We start from the raw sequence: 6,000 nt of genomic DNA, 5'->3' as shown, positions 1-6,000 counted from the left end.
AAGTTAGAAGAGAACTCTAGAAAAATCGCTAAGGGCATGGAAGAGAAACTAGAGGTAAATTCTAGAACAATTAACGAGAAACTCGAGAACATCACGATGGTGATTGAAAAGAGAGTAGAAAACGTGGAGGTACAAATTAAAGAGTTGGATAAAAAGATTTTGTCTGTTGACGAGAAATTTCAGGCTCAAGATGAGAAGATTGTTGGCATAGAAAAGAAAATGTCGGAACTGGAAATTAAAGGCGGTCCAGTGAGAGCTATTCATAACACGATAAAAATCAAGCCTCCAGTGCAGAGGCCTGCAATGAATCACCGCAACAATGTAGTGTATAAAATCATTTCATAAACAAATCATTCATTTTACAGAGTAAAAATTTCGTTAGCATAATCGAATATGCAAAAATCAACATACGCCAAAGACTACCAATGATTACCTTTGTTTGGTCAAACAATCGTTTTGATCGTTCACAAATATGTATGCATTAAAAACTACTAATGAATGGTGGGTGAATGTAAAAAACAACCACCGAATGAATAGAGAGTAGTACCGCTTAATTGAAAAGAGTATGAGAGAACATAAAACAACAACAACGCAACAGTAAGAACATAGTTGTCCAAAAATATAAAGAATTTATGGGAGAGATGTGTTCCTTTGTTGTGCAAAGGCTGTGTTAGACAAAGAGAGAACACGTTTCGTGTGTTGTTACGGCAATGTGCACGAGTGGACATAAATGTCATTACATTTGATCAACGATGCTCCGGCCACACGAAAAAGTGCAAACAAACACATTTCTTGTTTCATTATTTTCATCTGCAGTGGTGTAACAATGTCAATGCTGGCTTACCAATTTCAACGCACGAAACATTTTGAGCACCTTTGCATTTGGTGTGTTTAGTTTTTTCTGTTCCTTTTGATGATGCTGTTCTCACCAATGGAATGTTTTTGCATACTCGAAACGAAGTCGGCACTAACAATTGAATGAAGAAGCGATTGTTTTTACGAAGCAGTAAATTGATTACCTTACACTCCGTTGAATATTGAATCAATATGAATCACACTGACTCTCAACAGATTGTTGATTACATTCTAACGCAAAACAAGAGAGTGGTGGTGTGTATTAGTATCCCTTTCATTTGTGCATACCGCAAATCAAAAAAATGGCACCGGTTGCAGGTCTCTGCTCCAGTGTTCGACGGCTCTACCTCTTTAAATGTGTTCAAATTACAGTTCGAGACATTGGCTGCTAGAGATTCTTGGAACGACAACGACAAGGCGGTATCACTCCTTCTGGCATTGAAGGGTGATGCTGCTGACGTATTACAGAGTATTCCCGCCGCTTCTAGGAACAACTATGGAGATATAATGGCTGCTCTTGAACGTAAGTACGGTAGTGAACACAAGCAAGAGATCTACCGAATGGAACTGAGGGGAAGAGTCCAGAAGCCAAATGAGACCTTACAAGACTTTGCGGCTGATATAGAGCGGTTGGCGCAGTTGGCATATCCAGGAGAGACACATCCATTGGTGGACCGCATAAAGATTGAGACATTTGCAAGTGGTATTCGTGATCCAGAGATAAAATTTGCGACGTATGCGGCACCGATAGGAACATTTGCAGAAACCGTGTCATTTGCCCTGGCCCAAGAAACCGCGAGGATGCTGGTGAAACCTAAAGCTTACAACGTGAGGAGGCTGCAAGTTGAGGACAACAATTCCCAGACCGTTGTCGATCCGCTAAAGGATGCACTAATGCGTGTGAAACGAGGGGCTGGTAAAACGAGAAAGACTTGCTACAACTGTCGTAAAGCTGGACACATTGCACGAGAATGCATATTGCAACGACCAAGGCTCAGATCCACCTCACCGCCTTCAAAAAGCGACGACCAACCGGTGGCCAAGAATCTGCAAAGAGAGACATCAGGTGAATCAAATAAAATGAATTCCGTCAATCACGAGGCGCCGCTGGCAGAGGATGAAAACGATGGTCCCACTATCTCTATAGCCATAGTCCAGCAGGAGAATCACAACTTGACGGTTAAAGGCTTCGTCAATGGTGTATTGCGCACCTTGACATTGGACACGGGTGCAACAAAGTCCATTATTAGACCGGATTTGGTAAAAGGGAAGGTATTGCCGTTAAATGGAGTCAAATTGCGGACGGCCACAGGCGAGACTACAACGGTGCATGGAAAGGCCTACCAAAGGCTGAGCATGGGTAGAAAATCTGTAAATTTCGATTTTATAGTGGCCGATATTGTGGACGAAGTTATACTTGGCGTGGACTTCATGATTGCCTTCGACATCAACCTGGACATAAAGCACCGTGTGATGACTTGGTCCAATGTGGAAATACCGATAAATGTGGGCTACAACGAGAAAAGCAAACATCGCCCAAAGGCAGAATCCGGCGAGATCGCTGTCGATGTCCGGACGCTGAAGGTGGAAGCCGCCGACAATTGGCCCGTAGGAAAGTGGAAAAATCCCGCAACGAGGGGGAAAAAGCGAATATGTACGTCGAGGGAAGGTCCATCGAAAAGCTGCCGTACAGCAAGGAAGGAAAAGTCCGATGAAGACCAGGTGGCACTTAGGAGGGTGACCACGAAGAAAGAAGACATAACGTTGCGATTGCTGGACAGAAAACAACGACGTCCAGAGGAGCGAAAGTCCAAAGCTAACGGGGTAGAGGGTACATCTAAATTGGTTGCTACCACTACGGAACGAGAACTGCGTCTAGTCAAGAGGAGCAGGCTTAAGCGGGAGGCAGTGTTACCAATGCCCATACCACCGAGAGGGAACTGTGCCTATTCGGGACGAACAGGCTTAAGCGGGAGGCAATGTTACGAATGTAACTGATAGGTTTATGTTAGTTTAGTTTAATTTCCGTTAATTTAAAAATTTGAATTGTAACGTAAAGTTTTTATTACGCAGTTACTTTATTTAAGCAACAACGACTACTGTTTATTCGGCCCGAAGCGACCAAATGTTTAGTCCGCACTATAGGGACTTGGGGGGAACAAGTGTTATCGAGACTCCCCAATGGAGCCAGTACGCCCAGTGCGTACGAGTGGCCGTCAGTAACAATGAAAATAAATAGAAATAAATAAAACACAATAGTTTAGTAAGAAGGTTTGGCTCTATTGCCGGTGTTTATTTATTGGTAAACAATATTACCTTTGAGAAATAATTATGTACAACAATATGTACTAAGAGCTTACGATAAAGCGCGATGTTGCTTGCAAGTCAAGCGGTCGATCGATCTTTTGTTTATGTTTATTATTATGTTGTGTGTTGACATCTGCATTGATGCTTCAAAAGGGCGGTTGTCAAGAGAATATTCGTTGAAATCTCTCATACTATTACAGGGGTGTAATAAATGGGCATGAGGAGATTTCAACGAATACACCTATGCAATTCATAGGGCCAATTCAAATTATATGATCAATTCTAACTTAAACATTTGCCGCCTCCCTTGAAACATCCAAATGTTTTAACAAATTCGATAAATGAGCTATCATTATAAGTATGTAATTAGGTACTAGTACAGTGCAGGCGTGAGCATAACCTTTTACATATTTTCTTTCAAACATTTTTGATTTTTTTTTAGCATATCATTTTTTCCAAAAACATTCTTACATGCTAAACGATGGGCCATGAGGGACCCGGGCCATTAGGGACCCCGCGGTAAATCTGGCCATTAGGGACCATGATATAGGCTTACAAACTAAACGATGGGCCATTAGGGACCCTGGGCCATTAGGGACCCCGCGGTAAATATGGTCATGAGGGACCATTCAAGCGACTGGGCCATTAGGGACCCAGCTGTTGTGCAGATCACTATAGACCTGGCTAAAAGGGCCATTAAGAACCCCGCGAACGATAGTGCAACGTGAGCTAACGTTCGTTATGTTTGGTTGGGGCCGCTTTACAACTATTTTTCAGTACGATTTACGAAAAACCAAATTTAAGTGACAGGACCCGTAACAATCCATCCAAATGATGTATTTTGAGCAAGCAGTGAGCCCGCCGAAAGTCGCAAGGTATGACTTTTAATTATTTTCGGGTACAAGTCTGCGCCTATCAAAATATCTACTGGTCGAGATTCATCGAATTGAGGATCTGCTTAAACTATATTAGACAAATCCGTCTTAAGGTCCGAAGTGACCGAAAATGTGGGAAGATTTCCCGATATCGAATCTACAACTATCGCCGAAGTTTCATAAATAGACGACCTGTCCACAAGACTACAAAGTTTCAATGAACAACTTTTACGACATGTAGCTGCGACAGTACTATTAACTCCAATGATTGACGATTTCGTGGACTGAACCTGGAGTTTCAGATCCTTCTGAAGTCTTTCCGAAATTAAAGAAGACTCAGAAGTCGGGTCTATCAGCGCCCTAGCAGGAAAAGAAGCTCCCTGATGAACGATATTCACCAGCGCTGTTCCCAATACTACTTTTCTTTCCTGCGTAACGTGGAATGTTTTTCGAACTACATTACCGACCGATGCCGATGGAACGCTAGATGTAGACGAAGAATTACTGCTACTATTTAAAGTTCCAGGCCGAAAAGTGGAAGCTGAAGCAGACAACTTCGAACTTCTGGGAGTCACAATTTGACTCGGACTGCTCACCATAGAGCGATCTCTGTGCAACAGAGTGTGATGTCTCTGGTTGCACTTTCGACAACAACGACTAGCACAATTTTTGACTTCGTGTCCCTTCCGTAGGCAATTCACACACAAACGATGCTTTTTGACCAATTTAAATCTTTCCAACGGCGTACAATTTACGAACCGCTGGCAAACATTTAATTTGTGTTGTTGCTCTGTACAAAGAACGCAACAAGAATTAGGAGACGAACGAAGAGGTGACGAAAAGTGTTTGGGACTGGGAGAAGAGTGAGGAGAAGAAGTACAAGATTTAGGAGACACTTTACAAGTCGATTTGTAACAAGTGCCAACACTTCTCATCTCATGCAAACACAGAAGAGTTCGAATTCTCTCTGTCAAAAATGCATCTAATTCTTTCCAAGTTGAAAGACGAGATTTATTTGTCACACTTTGCTCCCATAAAGCGTGTGTGATCTTAGGCAATTTTTGTAAACAAATGAAGACCACGATCGGATCCCAATTATCCGTTGGTACATCATAAGTTGCCATTGCAGAAAGACAACTAGTGATCCCACATTGTATTGATTTTAGTCCCGAACTAGTTTCCTGATCTAGTACAGGAAGCGAAAACAATGATTTCAATTGGCTGTGGACAAGCAAACGTGGATTATCATATGTGGAATTCAATTCATTCCACGCAAGATCGAAACTCCTATGAGTAAAAGGAAACTTCGAGACGATTTCTCGAGCCTCACCACTAGTTTTACTAACCAGATGACACAAGCGTTCAATATCTGTCAACTGGGAGTTATTTATATAAACCGCACTAAACAAATCTCTGAAAGTGGGCCAATTTAGAATATTTCCATTGAAAACCTCAACATCCAAAGGAGGTAACGCAAGATTATGATTGCTATTAAAATTTGGAAGATCAACCATGAAGTTTGGGTCTGCTCTAGGTTTCTCAATATTCGATATTGTAGAATTAGATACCTGGGTACCCACATCACGAGAAGTGTGGGACGACAAACTCAGGTCTTTAACATTTGCATCACACGACAGGCTTTTCGAAGAAATATCACCGGGATGCTCCGTTAAGGAATCTACCGAACTATTTTCCAATGAGTATGGGGACATTTTAGCAGAACTACTAAACTTTAACAACAATCTATTTATTATTGACGAACAATTTATACATTTTTGATGCGTCTCCTTATACTTTTCTTAAATGATATTTAGTTTTTCGGGATTTTCTATAGAAGAGAGGCATTTATTAAAAGCTTCATGTAAGTTCTTCCACAATTTTCCAATTTCTTCACTCCTAACTTCAAGGTCAAAAAAGTCAATGTCCTCTTCTTTTAATGCGCTTAGGTTTGCGGCGAAAGTCA

Source organism: Musca autumnalis, unplaced genomic scaffold (assembly GCF_047663935.1).
Source record: "Musca autumnalis isolate F117 unplaced genomic scaffold, ASM4766393v1 scaffold_3, whole genome shotgun sequence".
Lineage (NCBI taxonomy): Eukaryota > Metazoa > Arthropoda > Insecta > Diptera > Muscidae > Musca > Musca autumnalis.
This window is presented reverse-complemented; position numbering follows the sequence as displayed.